Raw genomic sequence first — 19360 nt, forward strand, 5'->3', positions numbered from 1 at the left:
CCCAAGCCATTTGTGATGCCACAGTGGGATCTAAATTTGGTCATGATAATTCTCATCTGTACCCTCTTTCTGCTTATGCACAGCTGATCATTGCATCTGCTGACTCAAAACTATATTCTTCATTGCGATCTCACGTGAATGAGCTCCGGGCTCTCTGTGCAGTCATCCTACAATTCATTTTTGCCAGACAAACTGCTGTTGAGGGTCAGGGTGGCTTTCTTGCTTAGTATTGTGATGCCTTTTCACATTGGGGAATCCCTCACCCTTCCAACATTCTTTGGCCCGTCTCACCCCCTCAAATGATGAGTAGAGACTCCATCGACTGGGCCTCAAAAGAGCCTTAAGCTTTTAAATTAGTGGCACCAAAGATCATCGGATGGAAGGTCAGCTTTTTGTGGGATTGTCTGGGGCTAAGCAGGGAAAAGCGTGCATTAAGATCTTCTACGCATTGACCAAAAAATAGCCTATGGAAGGACTTGAGGGCCTATTCCACCTAGGCCAAAGCTGTCACCACCTGTGTTGGCACACAAAGTGCCTATTCTTGATATCTGGCAGGTCACTATATGGGCATCAGTGCACATGTTGACGAAGCACTACTGCAGTGACAGCTGGGTCTGACGGGGAGGACATTTGGCCTGTCTGGTCCTACAGGACTGTTTGGTCAGATTCCACTCCATAGACCCTCCACCTATGGGAGGTACTATTTTCGTATCTATCTAAAGGTGAGGAATCTATAGTTAAAAGTTTCCATTAGAAAAACAAGTTACTTACTTTCAGTACTACTCTTTCTGATGGATACATCTGCCTTCCTCACCTTTTGAATTACCCCTGCGCGCCAGCATTCCACGGAAACTCTTTTTCAAGCTGTCCCATCTCAACGAGAATGTCACAATGAGACGGCTCCGCACGCAACTCTGCGTGACGTCATCGGAGCCATAAGAAGACCTCGTCGGTGTGCTGACGTCAGTTCCCTTTTTTTCCGCGCCGTCGATGCGTAATTGTTTTCTGGTACTCTCCAGTTGGTTTCATATAACTTTGTTTCTACTTCACTCTTGGTGTAGCAGTGCGATGGCTACTTTGAAGAAGTGTCGATTCAATCCTTGCAGCGAGTGTGGGGAACATATGTCCATCACGGATCCCCACGACGACGGTCTCTAGTGCCTTTCGTTAGACCACAACGTCGAAGGATGTTCCAGCTGTTGGAAGATAAATTCGAAGGTGCTGAAAGATCATGAGGCCAAGCTTTTCATGGCACATGCAAAAAAGGAGAAATGGGGTCGCAAGAGATCTAAATCGAAGTCATCGACGTCGCATACCTCAGAGTCGAGGGAACACAAGAAGAAGCGGAGGCATGGATCTCGTCGTCTATCTTCGAAGAATAGGGCTTCGAGGTAGACTTCTCCGGCTCTGCGAAGTCATGCTAAGGATGCCTCGCCGTCGCCTTCTCTTTCTCCACAGGCGACTCCGACCTATTCTCTGATGCCGAGAGGTTCACTGGCATTTAGTGTTTCTCTGGCGCCCAGGGAGTCTCCTCCTGTTCCTGAGACCGGATCTGATGTCCCCGGTGCCGCAGCCACAGCCCTCCACGTGGCCTCGATTAGATCCAAATCCGGTGGTTCCAGATCCTTATCCACCCTTTCCAGGTCCAGGGTCCGATCCGTTGCATTTTCTCGATGCTATATTTGGCATGTTTGCCAAGGCATCCTACCCTACCAGTGCGCTGTCTGGCCCCGTGGGTCGCTTGCCTATAATTTGGGCATCCCTCAACAATCCGTCCAGGCACCCTTTGTGCCCTTTATGCCGACAGCGCTGTCATGGCAGTTTCCAGCTCCAAGATTTTCGATGCTGATACCACAGTCTCCGGCGCCATCTGGTGTTGGGCTGACACCTTCTCCGCTTCGAGCGGCGCCATTGCCCGCTTCCGAAGGTCCTCCAACGCCAGTGTCTCCGGCGCAGTGATCCCGAAAATGCGCTCCAGTAGAGAAGCCCAAAGGCTTCTGGAGGAAGAAGAGTACCAGCAGTTTCAGACGGAAGAAGGAGAAATCCTCAACTCCGTTGATGAATTTGAGGGCCTTCGGGAGGTCAGTGGCTTAGACACTTCCCTGGAGTGGGAGCTTTCATCCCCGAAAGCCTTACCTTCACAGGATATTGCACCGTACCATTCTGTCATCAGAAAGGCTGCTGATCTTTTGGACCTTCAACTGCCCATGGATGAGATTAGGTCAAATATACTCACTGAGGCGTTGCATTCTCCATCTTCTGTTATGGAACCTCTGTTACCTTTCAATGAGGCTTTGACTGAGCCAATTCTGGAGGTATGGCAGAAACCCTTATCTGCCCTTGCTGTTTCAAGGACTGTGGCAAGATGATATAAGCCTGCTCGGGCTTTCCTTAGTGCCAATCCTTTGCTGAAAAGCTTGGTAGTTCAGGCTTCTTGTTCTAAGCAGTCAGCTGGGTCTTTCCCCACCACAAAGGTTTTATCCTCTGCAAGTATGGCGTTAAAGTCAACGAATGCCTCATGCTTGTTGGGAGATATATCCATGCTTTAATGGACTTGGCTAAACAGTTGGTACCTTAGGTTCGAGGCATATGAGCTGCAGATTACACACTTGTGCATAGATCGCCATCTGGTGTTGGGTCCGGATGTTTGCAGTTGTTTTTCCTATTGGAAAGTCTTTGGAAGTCACGAGGTCGGTGACTCCTCCTTTGGATCGTATTGCGCATGGGCTTCGGCTCCATCCTCAGATTGTTTTTTTCTGCCATCGGACTCGGATGTGATCTTCGCGCTCCGGTTCCAAACAGGTTTCCAGTTCAATCGACGCGCAATCCTCACCCCAATTTGCGGTATTGTTTCGATCGCTATCTCCACACTCGGCGCGGCTCTCATCGATCAAGACCTTCGATTCCAGTCATCGACGACGGCCTTCGGGCCTCCCCAAGCTCTGGTCCTGGCTAATGGAAAGGACTCCCTTCAAGAAGTGCCCTCGATGTGGGTCCAAATTCCCCCACACCGATCTCCACAAAGTATGTAACCTCTGCCTCTCCCCTGAACACGAGGCTCGAGACTGTCTAGCGTGCAAGTCCTTTCGGTCCAAGAAAACTATTCGAGACCGAAGGGCAAGAAGAACCATGGCACACTCGCGACGGCGATTCCAGATGACATCTTCGGAGAGGGCGTCGACGCTCCAGAAGAACACCACACCGACGAGGGCCTCGTCAGCGCCTCCGAAGCCGACCATTCAGATGTGGAGGACATCACTCCCGCACAGAGGGTCGTGAGTACCAATTTGCCCCCACACCCTCACCGAAAAAGGCTTTGGTCACGCCTTCGCCTCCGGGCCTAGGTAAGACCAAAGACACTGCTTCCCACACCGCACCTACGGGACCGGTAAAGAAGCCGATTAAGCCTTCCGGCGGCTCCGGCTCGAGCCAGCCCACCGTCGGTGCTGACAAACACTCCTCCGCACCGCCACCGAAAAAGAAAATGGCCTCCTCTTTGGCACCGAGCCCCATACCGAAACACTCAGTGCAGAAACCCAGCTCCAGCTCCTCGGTAACGATAACATCCCCGGAACCGACAAAAGCACACAAGGCCACCGGCACCGAGATCTCGAAGCCAAAACCCATCTTGGTGCCGACCAAACAAAAAGCCCTTTCCAAGCCGCATAGTTCCAGACAGGACACTAAAGCCAAAAAACCAACGGCCCGATGTCTTCGGCGCCGACGGATAAACCACCTTCAGAAGAACTCTTTACACCGGATCCATTGCAAAAAACATTGACCAAGGATCCCAAAACCGGACATTTGATGCTCAGTATCAAAAAGAGACAGCTGGAAAAACCTGCCCCAGCTCCACCTCCAAAGAGGAAGGACTCTGCTACCTCACCTTTCAGAATACCTTCCCCACCTCTTCCACCCCCTCCACCTTCCCCTCCTCTTCCACCCCCTCCACCTTCCCCTCCTCCACCTTCTCCTCCTCCACCTTCTCCTTCTCCACCTTCTCCTTCTCCACCCCCTCCTCATCATTCCCCAACACCCCCTCCGGATGATGATGATCATGATGACACGTATGATGACCTAGGGGACGTGCCCCATGACAGGGGACCCCACTCCCACAGGCTCCCCAGACCCATGGGACGACTATAACATGCCCGACATTCCTAACGTCCCACAAGATGATCTCTACCCTTCGAGACCATCCCCACCAGAAGACTCATTGGGGTTCAACCACTTACTCCAAAGGGCTGCACACTATCACGGGGTAGATCTCCATACCGACCCCATGGAGGAGGATTTCCTCCTCGATACTTTCGACACCACGCATAGGGCCACCTCCATACTGCCCATGCTCAAAGGAGTTATAAAACATGCGCCGGAGGTCTTTAAAGACCCAGTCAGAGCCAGGGTCATTAACCCGCGCATTGAGAAGAAATATAGAGCCGCCCCTACAGATCGCTCCTACATCAGAGGGCCAGCACCCCTAGATTCCCTGGTAGTGTCCACAGCACAAAAGAGGGCCAACTCCCAGGCGTCAGGCGAAGCACCACCACCTGACAAAGAGTCTAAACTTTTGGACGCATCCGGCAAGCGCGCTGCATCACAAGCTGCCAACATATGGAGTATCGCTAATACACAAGCGCTACTAGCAAGATATGACAGGGCCCATTATGACGAACTAGAAGCCATAATGCAACACCTCCCTGACAAATACAAAAATAGGGCAAACGAGTTAATTCAGGAGGGCAAAACCATCACTAATACCTCCATCCGTTGTGCCCTAGATGCAGCCGACACCGCCTCCATGGCCATCAATACTAGCGTCCTCCTCCGTCGCCATGCCTGGCTAAGGATCTCAGGATTTAAACCAGAAGTATAAGCTTCCATCCTGAACCATCCCTTCGACCAGGAACATCTGTTCGGCCCAAAAGTAGATGAGGCCCTAGAAAAGATGAAAAAAGACACGGACAAGGCGAAATCTATGGGAGCCTTACAATCGCACCCTCCCAGGTGTTCCTTTCGCCGTTCCTCCTTTCGGAGTACATCCAGAGGCTACTCCTCTGATAGCGCTTTCACTTCATATAAGGCCCCTACCCAATCCACCTTCACAAGGGGTTACCAAAGAGGCGGCTACAGGGGCAACAATAACAAAGGCAGAGGCAAGCCAAACACCGCCCGCCCTGCCTCCGCACCTACCCAATGACTTCCCTCCACTCCCCCCAGACCATCCCACTCCGGTCGGGGGCAGACTACAAAATTTCCTTCCTGTCTGGGCTACCATCACCTCAGACAAATGGGTAACACAAATAATTTGGTCAGGCTACTGCCTAGAACTAATATCTACCCCCCCCAAACATTCCATCCAGGCAACGCCCAATGTCACAGGAACATCTAACATTACTAAAGCAGGAGGTAATCTCCCTCCTACAAAAAGGGGCGATAGAACCCGTTCCTACCAACCAACGAAATATAGGGGTCTACTCCCTATATTTTCTCATACCAAAAAGGGACGAGACTCTACGGCCCATCCTAGACCTCCGGCCTCTAAACACATACATACACTCAGACTATTTTCACATGGTAACACTTCAGCAGGTACTTCCACTGCTCTCTCAAAACGACTTCCTGACCACTTTAGTCCTAAAAGTCGCTTATTTCCACATTCCTGTGCACAACGCTCACAGGAAGTTCCTCAGATTTGTAGTGGACAGCCAACACTACCAATTCAAAGTACTCCCATTCGGAGTCACCACAGCACCACAAGTTTTCACCAAGTGCCTAGCAGTAGTGGCAGCACACCTGAGGAGACAACACATCCATGTCTTCCCATACCTAGACGACTGGCTAATAAAAGCCAGTTCATACAACCAGTGTGTACAACACACGCATGCCACTATCCAGCTACTTCACCAACTGGGCTTCACAGTAAACCACGCAAAGTCCCACCTACAACCATCCTACATAAAACAATACCTCGGTGCCACCATAGACACCTCAAAAGCGCTAGCCTACCCCAGTCCTGCCAGGATTACAAGCATTCAGGCTCTACGCGCAAAATTTATGGCTCAACACTCTCTTCCAGCTCGGGTGTTTATGCAACGAATAGGGTTGATGGCCTCTTGCATATTCATAGTACCTCACGCAAGACTCCAGATGCGTCCTCTCCAAGAGTGCTTAGCGCGCCAATGGAACCAGGCCCAAGGTCAATTATCAGATCTGGTGTTGGTAGACGGTCGTACCCATCGCTTTCTGCAGTGGTGGACCACCACAAACCTTTCCAAAGGTCGACCGTTCCTGGACCCGGTTCCTCAGATAGTACTGACAACGGACGCATCGCTCTCCGGCTGGGGAGCTCACCTACTACATCACACCATGCAGGGCAGATGGACACCTCAACAAAAGTTACTCCACATCAACCATCTGGAGTTACTAGCCATCTTTTTAGCCCTAAAATCTTTTCAAACACAGATTTCGGTCAAGGCAGTACTAGTCCGCAAGGACAACATGACAGCCATGTACTATATACAAACACAAGGCGGCACGCACTCTCCACAGCTCTCTCAGCTAGCACAGAGCATATGGAGATGGGCCATACCCCAGAAAAATGTTCTCCTAGCCCAACATGTCCCAGGAGTCCAATATACCATAGCTCAGCAGACAAACACAACAACTCCACGAGTGGGAACTCCACCCACAAGTTCTTCACCCGTACTTTCAAATGTGGGGGCATCCACAGATAGACTTCTTCGCCACCCACGAAAACGCCAAATGCCCAAGCTTTGCAGCCAGATATCCACACCCATTGTCCAAAGGCAATGCAATATGGATGAACTGGTCAGGCAGATTTGCGTATGCTTTTCCGCCTCTCCCACTCATTCCTTTAGTGGTGCGCAAACTACAACAACACTCCCTCACACTAATCCTAGTAGCTCCAACTTGGGCCAGACAACCGTGGTACACCACACTGCTGGAACTCTCTGTAGTACCGCACCAAAAGTTACACCTCTCTCCACACCTCTTAACCCAGAACCATGGAGAAATCAGGCACCCGGACTCAGCTCAGCTCAACCTAGCGATCTGGCTCCTGAAATCCTAGAATTCGGTTACCTAAATCTTCCCCCTGACTGTATGAACGTCATCAAAGAAGCTAGGCGAGCCACCACTAGAGCGTGCTACGCCGCCAAGTGGAAACGTTTTGTTGTCTATTGTCACAACAATACCATCAATCCCCTAGATGTGTCCATTCAACACATCATAGGCTATTTACTTCACCTACAAAGATGCAATATAGCTTATACGTCTATTAGACTGCACCTCACAGCCATAGCAGCTTATCTACAAAACAGGCAACATCTATCACTCTTTAGAGTACCTGCCATTAAAGCCTTAATGGAAGGCCTTAAAAGAATAATTCCCCCCAGGCTACCACCCTCACCTGTGTGGAACCTAAATATTGTTCTCACCAGACTAATGGGGCCTCCCTTCGAACCTCTGCACAAATGTGAACTTCAATTCCTAACGTGGAAAACCGTTTTTCTTGTAGCCATAACTTCCCTCAGAAGGGTCAGTGAGATACAAGCACTTACCATTCAAGAACCTTTTCTCCAAATGCACCATAACAAGTTTGTTCTCCGCACCATCCCAAAATTCCTCCTTAAAGTCATTTCTCCCTTTCACCTAAACCAAGCTGTAGAACTACCAGCATTCTCCTCGCAATCACAGACCGTTGCAGAAAGAGCTCTTCACACACTAGATGTCAAAAGAGCCTTACTCTACTACATAGAGAGAACACAACCTTTCCGTAAGACCAAACAACTGTTTGTCTTTTTCTCTCCACCACACAAGGGTAACCCCATCTCCAAGTCGGGGATAGCTAGGTGGATTGTCAAATGCATTCAGATTTGCTACCACAAAGCAAAACGAACGCTATCCGTTCCCCCTAAAGCCCACTCTACACGTAAAATAGGGGCTTCAATGGCATTTTTAGGGAACATCCCATTAGATGATATCTGCAGAGCAGCTACATGGTCAACACCGCACACTTTCACTAAACACTATTGGGTAGATGTGCAAACTAAGCAATAGGCTAGTGTGGGCCAGGCTGTACTCAAAACATTATTTCAAACCACTGCAACAGATCCGGTTGGTCGCCGCTAAGGATGGGTACTGCTATATAATCTATGCACAAGTTTGTAATTTGCAGCTCATATGCCTCGAACGGAATATGCTACTTACCAGTATGCATCTGTTCTTTGCATGTAGAGCTGCAGATCTACACATGCCCACCCGCCTCCCCGGCTACCTTTATCTGTTCCAGTTTATCTTATTTAGATACAACACACATGGGCATCTTTCCTGTTACTACTACGCTCCATCTTTCCCTGCTGGCGAAAAACAATCTGAGGATGGAGCCGAAGCCCGTGCGCAATACGATCCAAAGGAGGAGTCACCGACCTCGTGACTTCCAAAGACTTTCCAATAGGAAAAACAAACTGCAAACGTCCGGGCCCAACACCAGATGGCGTTCTATGCAAAAGTGTGTAGATCTGCAGCTCTACACGCCAAGAACAGATGCATACTGGTAAGTAGCATATTCCTTACCAGAGGATGCCCGAGGTTCCTTTTTGAAAGTTTTGGCAGACACACAGGCTGCAGCCCGTCTGGTAATCCAGTCGGGGCTGGATACTACAGATTCTGTAGCGAGGGCGATGGGTTCCTCCGTGGCTACCAGGAGGCATGCCTGGCTCAGGTTTTCGGGGTTCTCTCCAGATGTGCAGGCTACTCTTCTTGAGCTGCCTTTTGATGGGTCCAGACACGTTGGTGCAAAAGCAGATTCGGCTCTACAAAATTTGAAGGACAGTAGAGCTACTGCAACATCCTTAGGACTGCCGATTTGGGAAGGCGGCTTCCTTTCTAGGCTGTCAGCAGCAGCAGAACCCTCTGTACAAATCATACAGAGGGAAAGGGTAGAGGTCATCTGCGGGGGGCCTCCCGGCAACAGCCCTCCTCCTTCTCCTCCTCCTCCTCTTCCTCCCCTGTCCCCACCACTGGTACCACGGGAAAGCAGCTCTAGATCCCCCATCTTGGAACATGTTGGCCCTGTAGGTGGTCAGGTGTCCCATTTTCTACAAGATTGGAAATCTATTACATCAGACTTTCGGGGTTTGAATCTTGTAGTGAATGGGTATGCCATACCCTTTCAAGAGTTTCCACCTCCTTACCCTCCTCGCCAAGGCTGGTGTTCAGAGGACCATTTGCTGCTCCTCCAGCAGGAGGTTCTTGCCTTACTGCAGAAAGGTGTGATAGAGGTGGTTCCGGAGCAGAAAAGGGGTCAGGGATGTTACTCCAGCTACTTCCTTATCCCCAAGAAGGACGGCAGGTTAAGACAGATCCTAGACCTCAGGTCCTTGAATTTTTACCTCAAGCAGGAGAAATTTAAGATGTTGACCCTGGCTCAGGTTCTTCTGGCACTGCAGCAAGAAGACTGAATGGTGTTGATCGATTTACAGGATGCATATTTTCACATTCCCATCCTGAAGTCGCATCGGAAGTATCTCCATTTTACGACAGGGCCTCAGCACTAACGAGTTTGTAGTTCTCCCGTTCGGGCATAGTGCCGCACCTCGGGTCTTCACAAAGGTGATGGTGGTGGTGGCAGCTCATCTCAAAAGGTCGGGGATTCCTGTTTTCCCCTATCTGGATGACTGGCTACTCAAAGCAAAGTCGCCAGAGATGGTGCTGCATCATCTGCAGGTAACAACACAGCTGTTGTTTGTTTTGGGCTTTTTGATAAATGTACCCAAATTTCACCTGGTGCCCTCTCAGCGCAGCCTGTTCATAGGGACAGTACCGGACACTACTGTGTGTTGAGCTTACCCGCCTCCGTAGAGGATTCTCGACATTCAGGAGATGATTTATTTGTTTCACGATGGAGCGGTTGTTCCAGTTCTGAAGGTCCTACTCCTGCTCGGTCTGTTCGCTTCCTACATACTGTTGGTCACCAATGCACGCTGGCACATGAGGGCATTCTGGTGGTGCCTCCACAGTCAGTGGTATCAGCACAATGGAGATCTCAGGGAGATTATCAGACTCTCCAGAGACACTGCAGTGGAGCGGTCTTGGTGGAGTGTGCAGGGCAACTTGTTTCAAGGGAAGCCTTTTCAACTTCCTCCACCGGTGGCCACGGTGATCTCGGATGCCTTTACTCTAGGGTGGGGTGCTCATCTGGGGCATCTGGAGATCAAGGGTCTTTGGTCTCCGGAGGAAAGGTTGCTCCACATCAACATTCTGGAATTAAGGGCAATACATTTGGCTGTCAACCAGTTCAAGTCCTAAGGGACAAAACTACCTTGATGTGGTACATAAACAAACAGGGAGTTGTAGGGTTGTATCGTCTCTGCAGAGAGGCTCTGCAACTCTGGTCCTGGGCTCAGGGCCATCAGATTTGTGTAACTGCAAATCATCTGGCCGGGTGCTAAATGTGCGTGCGGACAGTCTCAGTTGACGATAGTTGGCCGATCACGAGTTGCGGCTTAATCCGGAGGTGGTCCATCACATCTTTGGAATGTGGGTGTTTCCTTGGTTGGACCTTTTTGCCACTTAAGAGAACGCACATTGCCGGTCGTTCTGCAGCCTTAAGTATCCGATGCGAGGAGCGTTGGGGGGGACGCATTTCAATTGGCTTGGGGCTCACAACTCCTTTATGTGTTTCCCGCATACCCTTGATTCTTAGAGTTCTGAGGAAGATTTGCCAAGACTGGGCCCAAGTCATATTGATCGCCCCGGATTGGCCAAGAAGGATGTGGTACACAGACCTCCTTCACCTCTCATCGCACCCTCCACTCCGTCTCCTTCTCAGGGCAGACCTCCTCTCGCAGTCGCAGGGGGAAGTTTTACACCCCCACCTCCAGAGCCTGCACCTTCATGCCTGGAGATTGAATGGGCAACCTTAGTTCTTTCTCTCCCCTACCGTATGTGGTGGATGTTATTTTATCATCCAGGAAACACTCCACCAAATCTAATTATTGCTCTAGATGGTCCAAGTTTATGAAGTGGTGTGGAGAGAGATCCATTGATCCTTTGAAGGCCCATTTATCTGATGTACTTGTTTTTTCACTTTCCTTGGCCCAGGAAGGTTTTGCGGTGGTTACGGTTAAGGGTTACTTGTTGGCCTTCCCTTGTTTGCCGGACCTGCCGTCTTTATTTAAGTCCCACATTGTCATGAGGCTCAATAAGGGCCTCACCAATAGGTACCCTCCCACTCCCGTTATTATGCCTCAGTGGGATTTGAATTTAGTACTTACATTTCTGATGTGGTCTCCTTTTGATCCTCTTCATAGTTGCCCGTTGAGGCTTCTTATTTTCAAGACAGTTTTTCTGATTGCTATTACCTCCGCCGGAAGGGTAAGTGAGCTTCAGGCTCTTAGTTTTAAACCCGCTTTTTTAACCATTCATGCAGATAAGATGGTTCTCAGGACCAGCGTTGATTTCCTGTCTAAGGTGGTTACTCCTTTCCATCTTGGACTGTCAATTACCTTAAATACCTTCTATCTTCACCCTCACTCTTCCAAGGAGGAGGAGAGACTTCACCGTCTGGACCCTAGGAGGGAGGTCAGCTTCTACCTGGACAGAACCAGGGACTTAAGACTGGATGACCAGCTCTTCGTTGGCCATAATGGAAGGATGAAGGGCAAGGCTGTCTACAAACTAACTTTCTCCAGGTGGATCATCTTGTGCATCATGATGTGCTACCCCTTGCCAAAGGAGGAGCCCCCTGAAGGTATTGGAGCTCATTCCACCAGAGCGAAGTCATCTTCTTCTGCTTTGGCTAGAGGTGTCCCTGTTGTAGACATCTGCAAGTTAGCAACTTGGGCCTCCCTCCACACTTTCGCTAACCATTATTGCTTAGATTCGGAGGTTACGAGGGATAGCCATTTTACACCTTATGTGCTGTAGGATTTATTGGTATAGGTAGGTGGACACCCTCCTTTGGGAGAGGAACAGCTTGGGGATTCAATTCAACCTGTGAGGAATCCACAGGCAGATGTATCCATCAGAAGAACAAGTTACTTACCTTGGTAAGACTTTTTCTGGTGGATACAGTATCTGCCTGTGGATTTCTCACTGTCCCACCCGCCTCCCTGTTGTCCACCTGCATACACCAAAAAAAAGTTCTTATTGTGTGACATTGTTGTTTTTCATAGGCCATTTGCTTGCCATACAGTTTGTTGTTAGGAAATGCTTTGATTCTTAGCGTTTCCTCTTTACCTATATACTGTATGTATTTGTGTATATATATTTTGTATACTGTGTATACTTGTATTATGTTGTCGGTCTGCCCATTCGCCGTGAGGGTACGGAAAAAATAGGTGAAACGGATGTCAGCAAGCGACGCGAGGAATCCTCTCAGAGTACTTGTATATGGTCACCCTACAGAATGTCATCCCTCTTCTGCAGCAGTGCGACATTATGACAGTTCTCAAACTAAAGGATGCATACTTCCATACACCTATCCATCTCTCTCTGCTACCTACAATTCATAGTAAGTGGTCGTCATTACCAGTTCAAAGTGCTACTGTTTGGGGTCACCACTACCCCCCAAGTGTCTCGTGGTGGTGGCCGCCCACCTCATGTGAATGGCATGCATGTCTTCCCCTACTTAGACGAATGGCTGAACAAGAGTGCAAGCAAGCACCATTGCCTCACACACACTCAAACAACGATTTCTTTCCTTCACACAGTAGGCTTTACAATAAACACTGTCAAGTCCCACCTCCAATCTCTGCAAATTCAACCTTTCCTAGGCGCTGCACTATACACATTTAATAGTAGAGCTTACCTCAGTTAACCAAGAGCGCTGGCTTTTCAGCAGTTATTTTCTCTTTTTCAGTCCGTTCGTCAACTGTCAAAACAGTCATGCAGCTTTTAGGTATGATGGCCTCAGGCACAGCCATTGTTCTCTACACCCATTTGCACATGCACGCACTCCAGCATTACCACGCAACACATTGGTAACAAGCAGAGAGTCATTGGGAAGATCTAGTGTTGATACCGGCCAGCACTCATCAATCTCTGCAGTGGTGCAACAGCTACAACCTGCTGCTCAGTTGGCCCTTCGTAGACCTGATTCTGCAAGTGACCATCACCACAGATGATTCTTTCTCGGGGTGGGAAGAACATCTTCAGAACCTGATAGTCCAAGGCATATGATCATCACAGCAGCGCCACCTAAATATCATTTACCTCAAGCGGCTAGTGATCCAGCTAGCGCTGGATCCAGCAAGGCAGTTTTCCAGGAAATGTATCACAAGGTAGTTCTTATAAAAACAGACAACATGTCCTCCGTGTATTATCTCCAAAAACAGAGTGCCCCTCACAGCAGCTATCCGCATTGGCGCAGAACATTTGGCTCTCTGCTGTTCCTTATTGGATACATCTCCTGGCGGAGTATCATGTGGGAGTGGATAACGTCTTTGCAGACCTGCTCAGCAGGATGTGGCAACAAGTCCACGAGTGGAAACTCCATCTACTAGTCTACTCCCACCAAAGGAGGGGTACCCGATGTCGACTGTTCGTTGCTGCCTAAAACTCCAAATGTCAAAGCTTCTCCTCCAAGTTCCCACACTCACAGTCCAAGGGCAATGCACTATGGATGAACTGTTGGAGAATATTTGCCTATGCTTTTATGCCTCTCGCCCTCCAGTATGTGGTTCAGAAGCTGCAGCAAACTTCTCCCACTCCCATCTTGATCGCTATCACTTGGGCCAGGCAACCATGGTTCTCCAGCCTTCTGGAAATATCAGTGATTTCCCACGAGAATCTCCCGAGCAGGCCAGACCTTCCCACATAAGACCACAGCAAGATCGGTCCTCCAATCCCATGTAGCTCAATATAGCAATCTGGCTCTTGGGGCCCTAGAGTTTAATTATCTCACCTCTCTCAAGACTGTATGTCCATCCTCAACAAAGCATGCAGACCCCCTACCCAGGACTGCTATGCTGCCAAGTGGATAAGGTTTGTCCACTACTGCATTCCTTAAGATATAGACCCTAGACCCTCTTAATCCTCCAGTTCAAGAAGTCATGTGTTACTTTCTTCACTGCAAAAATCAGGCCTTGCATATTCGTCCATACACCTACACCTGACTGCTATAGCCGTCTACATGCAAAATTGGGAACACCCTTCCTTATTTGGGATACCTGTGGCCAAAGCCTTCAGAGGGTCTCAAACATGTTATCCCACCCAGAGTTGCCCAAGCTCTAGTCTGGAACCTTAATATTTTCCTTTAAGACTAACGAGCCATTTCTTTGAAAATCTTCATTCATGCACCTCACAGATCCACTCATGGAAGGTACCATTCCGTGTCACTTTCACATCCTTAAGATGTGTTAGTGAGCTGCATGCCCTCACTCTTGAGGAGCCTTTCTTTCAGGTTCAAAAGGACAGCGTTGTCCTTGGATACAGTCCAAATTTCTTGTAAAGGTGATATCTCCATTCCATCTCAACCAAGCCATTGGTGTACTTCTGCAGCTGGACTCTGTAGCGGAGAGGGCACTTCACGCTCTTGATATAAAGCATGCCTTGATGTACTATATCGACAGAACAAATCTTTCTGAAAAATTCAACAGCTTTTAGTCACCTTTTCCAAACCGCACAAAGGTTCTGCTCTCTCAAAGGTGGGCATCGCTAGATGCGTTGTCAATTGGAAACAAACTTTCTGTGCTAAAGCTAATAGCAATCTGCCTGCTCCAACTTGGCTGAGTTCCACTCACACGAAGGTAAGCTTCTATGGCGTTCTTAAGAAACATACCCATTGCTGACATCTGTAAAGCAGCTATCTGGGCCACTCTGTACACATTCACTAAACACTACTGTGTAGATGTCTTAGCACGGCAACAGTCACAAGTTGCCCTAGCTGTCTTGCAAACTTTTTTCTTGCAAACTCTTTACATTCTTCTGCAACATCCTCCGGCTAGCCACCGCTTAGGTGAGAACTGCTTTACAGTCTATGCAGTGCATGTGCATCTACAGCCACACATGCCATGTACTGAATATTTTGCTTACTTTCTAAGCATCTGTTTGTGGCGTTCAGTACTGTGTATTCACGTGCGCTCACCCACCTCCCCGGAAGCCTTTGGCTGTTGTTCATACACACAGTTTTTCTTTTCACTACTATTTTTCTTGCCTCTTGCATGGTCTCTATCCTTTCTACAGTACTCTCAATCTTCCTACTCACCCACTGTGCAGAAACCATTCTAACAATGGAGCCGGTGCCCTTGCACATTACCAGCCAAAGGAGGAGTCACTATACGTCATGACTCTAAAGACTTCTATGGACAAAAACAACTTGCAAACATCCAAGGCCAACATTAGATGACAGGAGAATGCAGAACATGTGAATCTACAGGTCTACAGTCTGCAAACAGATGCTTACTAGGTAAGTAACATATTCCTTCTAAGTCGGGTCTTGTAGAATGGAAAGTTAAGTGAATTCAAGTGTTACTTCAAAGCTTAATTGATACTAAATACTGTACCTGGGCCACATTCTGTTTGCAAAGGAGCCACTGTGGCTTTGCTATGAAACATACTGCTTGCAGACATCTGTAAAGCTGTTACATGGTCTACCCCACCCACCTTCACAAAGCATTATTGTATAGACATTCATAGTTGCCAAGATGCTCAAGTTAGGCAAATGGCACTTAAACCCTTATTCCAAACATCTTTATTTGCTCGCAAGCTACTAAATTTGTAGGAGGGCAATGATTTTCAGTCTACGCAGAGCTTGTGATCTACAGTTATGCTTGCTGCAAACAGAAATTGTTACTTACCTCCAACTATCAGTGTATAAAGCTGGCTCTTTACATGATATTCCAAAAAGAGGTATTTATCGAGCAAAGAGTCCAGGTATTCTCTAAGTAGTGGACAGGCGCTTGCTCTATCAATTCCAAGGTGCTCTTCTAGGGGGTAGTGAGGTCAAGCAGCCTTAGGCTTATCAGAGAGGAGTGTTAGACATCTGCAAAATACACACACAATCAAGAAATGATGGACATGACTCAATAAGGAGATGTGCATCAATTTATACAAATAACACGTATCTTTATATATATTTAGGCACCAGAACCAATACGATCAGGTAAGTACGTTTTGCAAGAGAAATACTTGAAGTTTTCAGTAGCTGCAATGTTAGTGTATGGGAAAAAAACTATTATGGCATACAGGTATAGTACAGCGACTTACGGAACCAATCTCCTGGATTTAAGGTAAGTATGGGGCAAGGTCTACAGCAGCACAAGCAGGTCTCCTCCAGCGACACTAGGGCGGCTGAGTGCAGTGGTGCAGTACAGCTATGGGTGCCCGGTGTTAGTCTATGGGGATCAGTCCTCATGAAAAGAGGCTGCAGGTTTCGACTGGGAGGCCAGTCAAGCTGAACCAACCAGGGAGATCAGGCCTTATGATGTGAGGGCACCTTTGGTCCTGGGGCCAGGAGTGACAGGTGCAGAGGTGTCCTTAGGCTTTGAGTTTTTTTGTCACTAGGAGTGGTCGTGATTGAGGGGTCCTGTAAAAAGAGGCTGCAGGCGGCGTGGAGAAGTCCACAATGGGAGAACCCAAGGTGGGCTTCTAGTGTGGAGGATCTGGGGACCACTTTGACACTATTGGGTCACTTCAGCTCAGGCTAGGTGGCTCAGGTGCAGTGGTGATTTCCAGCGTCAGGTTTTCACGGTCTTGGAGTCTCATTGCTCAGTCTTTGGTACCTGCAGTCTGCAGGGGAGCAGCGCTGCTGTTCCATGGGAGTTCCTGGTTCTTGGGTGAAGGGCTGGCAGTTCTTCCAGGCTTCGGAGACAAAGCGGCTGCAGGACAGGTTGTCTTTTGGTGCAGTTGTCGAAGTCAGCAGACAGGCCGGCAGGGTTGGTGCCAAGTCCTGCTGAGGCTTCTGTTCTTGCGACTCTTCACGTCTGTCTTCTTCTTTCAGGTCAGCAGGATCTGATGTTCTAGTGAAGAGGTAATTTAAGGACAGAAACATTAACTACTGCAGGGGTATATAGTTGATAAACCCTAGTCCTCTCATTTTAACTCTGTTCCAGGAGACCATTGAATAAAGGTCAATTTGTCTTCTGGAGACAGTTTTACTCTTCATTCTTTCCGAATTGCACTCTGCCCCTCACTCCCTCCACCTTCTCCAGTGAGTTTCCTTAAAACCCTCAGCTCCCCTTTAACCTTGCAGAGTTGTAGCCTACGCCATTGACCTTTGCAGCCTTAGTGTGAAGAACCCAATGATGAAGCATGTCACCTTCGGTTGAGTGAGGGTTCTTGTCCTGAAAGAGTTTGTCTCCCGCTTATTAGTTGAAACACTTTGTTCAACTCCCTGACGCCAACAATGTTGTGGACAGTCACTCTTTAGCCTCTGTTTTTCCAGACGTACTTTTTGTGAGATTCATATGTAGACAGGAAATAGTACGCTTTCTGGTTAAGGGCCTCTCCCACTTGGTCCTTGGTGTGCTCTCTTATTTTCTGATGCAGGGTCTGCCTAAATACTGAATTTAGGGGTGTGTTCGGCAGTAGCCAATAGTAAACTTACCCCTGGGGTTACTACACCCCCTATATGACCCCTTCCTATAGGAATTTGGCATAACCCTGTCTCAGAGTTCCTACGTTTGCCATCACAAAGATGGCAGACTCTGAAAAGTTGTGTTCATTTCAAATAGCCCACCTTAGGGGTGGTACTAGCCTGAAGGTAAACACACCTATCTGACTACTAATTTTCCCATCTTGCCCAGGTGCCAAATAGGCCCAGGTCAAGGGGGTCGGCATCCTTTCCTGTGAGAGAAACCAGATTCACATACCAAAGGCTGTGGGCTTCTTGAAGCTCCCAGCCTTGGAATGCATATTCGCAGGTCATCCTGTGGGAGGGGGTGTAAACACACTCTGCTCAGGCATGCTTTGTTTCTGACCTCCTGAGAACAAAGACCCTCACCCTTGGGGGTCAGAAGCTCGTCTCTGGTGGCAGGTTGGCTAAGACTAGTCAGCTAGTACACTAGTAATTGGTAGGTTTTCAAGGGGCACCTCTAAGGTGCACTCTGGGTGCATGTATAATTAAATCCAAGGCTGCAGCGATAACATCCCCTAGACGCAATCCACCACAAGACGGACAATGACGCATTGGAACTAACAAGACATTAAGGAGCCAAAATAGTGAACACCAAGAACTAAAACGGATATAGGACTTAATGTGAGGATGGGAGGGGGAGGGATAGGGGCAACTGGGGAATTGTATAGTTATCCTTTTGATTCAGGAAACAAGTTGGTGCATTGGAACGAATATGAACCTGTCGTTATAATTTTGCTTAAAATTGTACACAGTTTGTATGAGATGTTGTTATACTGAATATATGCGGATGTCTGATGCATGTAAATTGAACAGTGTAAGTTCCGAAAAATTCCAATTAAAAAATATTTTAATAAATGAATAAATCCTACACTGGAACCAGTGTGGTCTTAATAATACGAGATGTTTGATACCAAACATCTCTGTTTTCAGTGAAGCCATCATGTAGCGGGGGAATTCGTGTTCACCAGTGTCCAGCACTTATTCTCAAAATGGCTTACCTGATCACTTGTACTGGCAGCAATAGAACTGACCAGCACATGTATTATCTGCTCATGCAGTTATGCCCACACATGTAGTATAGTGCACTCTGCCTTAGGGCTGTAAGGCCTGCTGTAGGGGTGACTCACCTATGCTGCATGCAGTGTCTGCAGGCATGGTACACAGAGATGTGAGAGACGAGAGGTTGGAAATAATCTATGGTAGAATCTTTTTCCTGGTGCATTTTGTTTTTTTTGGATGGATCACGAGTTGCCTTCAAACTCAAAACCTTTTACTTCAAAGTATCTGTGCCTAACACTAGACGGCAGGAGTGTGCAAAGCGTGCAAATCTACAGCACCTCATGCTGCAAACTAATAGTTCTAGGAAAGTAACATTTTCTTTTCGTGGTGTTAGAATATGTTGAAATGACTAGCTGAGGGGCCTGCTTAGCAATTAGTTATTCAGTCGCGGAGTGACAGTATAAAAGCATGAATTCCTGAAAAGCATGGGCTGTACCACCTTCATGTTATATGTCTATCTGACGTGTGTGCGTGTGCATATTGCAATGGAGTTGCAGCACTGTTTCAGTGGTAAACCGAAGTCTGTGGAGGAACCTGCACTGTGCCACATGGACCACTCACAACACTAATTGCCTCAGACCCAATCCATGCAAGCCACTGTCTCACTTGCTATTGTAGCTGACCCAAGAAGAGACCTGTGCTTTAGTGCTGCCATATGACTTGCAGGAGAACAGAGGAGTCTGAAAAGTAGGATAGCTA

At 48.2% G+C, this 19360-nt stretch overlaps 1 protein-coding gene across 9 annotated transcripts in view; it reads left to right on the forward strand.

Moving 5' to 3' along the window:
- Positions 1-19360, forward strand: part of AREL1 (apoptosis resistant E3 ubiquitin protein ligase 1) — a 632176-nt gene that overhangs the window by 556723 nt on the left and 56093 nt on the right. The gene's annotated exons all lie outside the window — the stretch shown is intronic.

Source organism: Triturus cristatus, chromosome 9 (assembly GCF_964204655.1).
Source record: "Triturus cristatus chromosome 9, aTriCri1.1, whole genome shotgun sequence".
NCBI classification, from domain to species: Eukaryota; Metazoa; Chordata; class Amphibia; order Caudata; family Salamandridae; genus Triturus; species Triturus cristatus.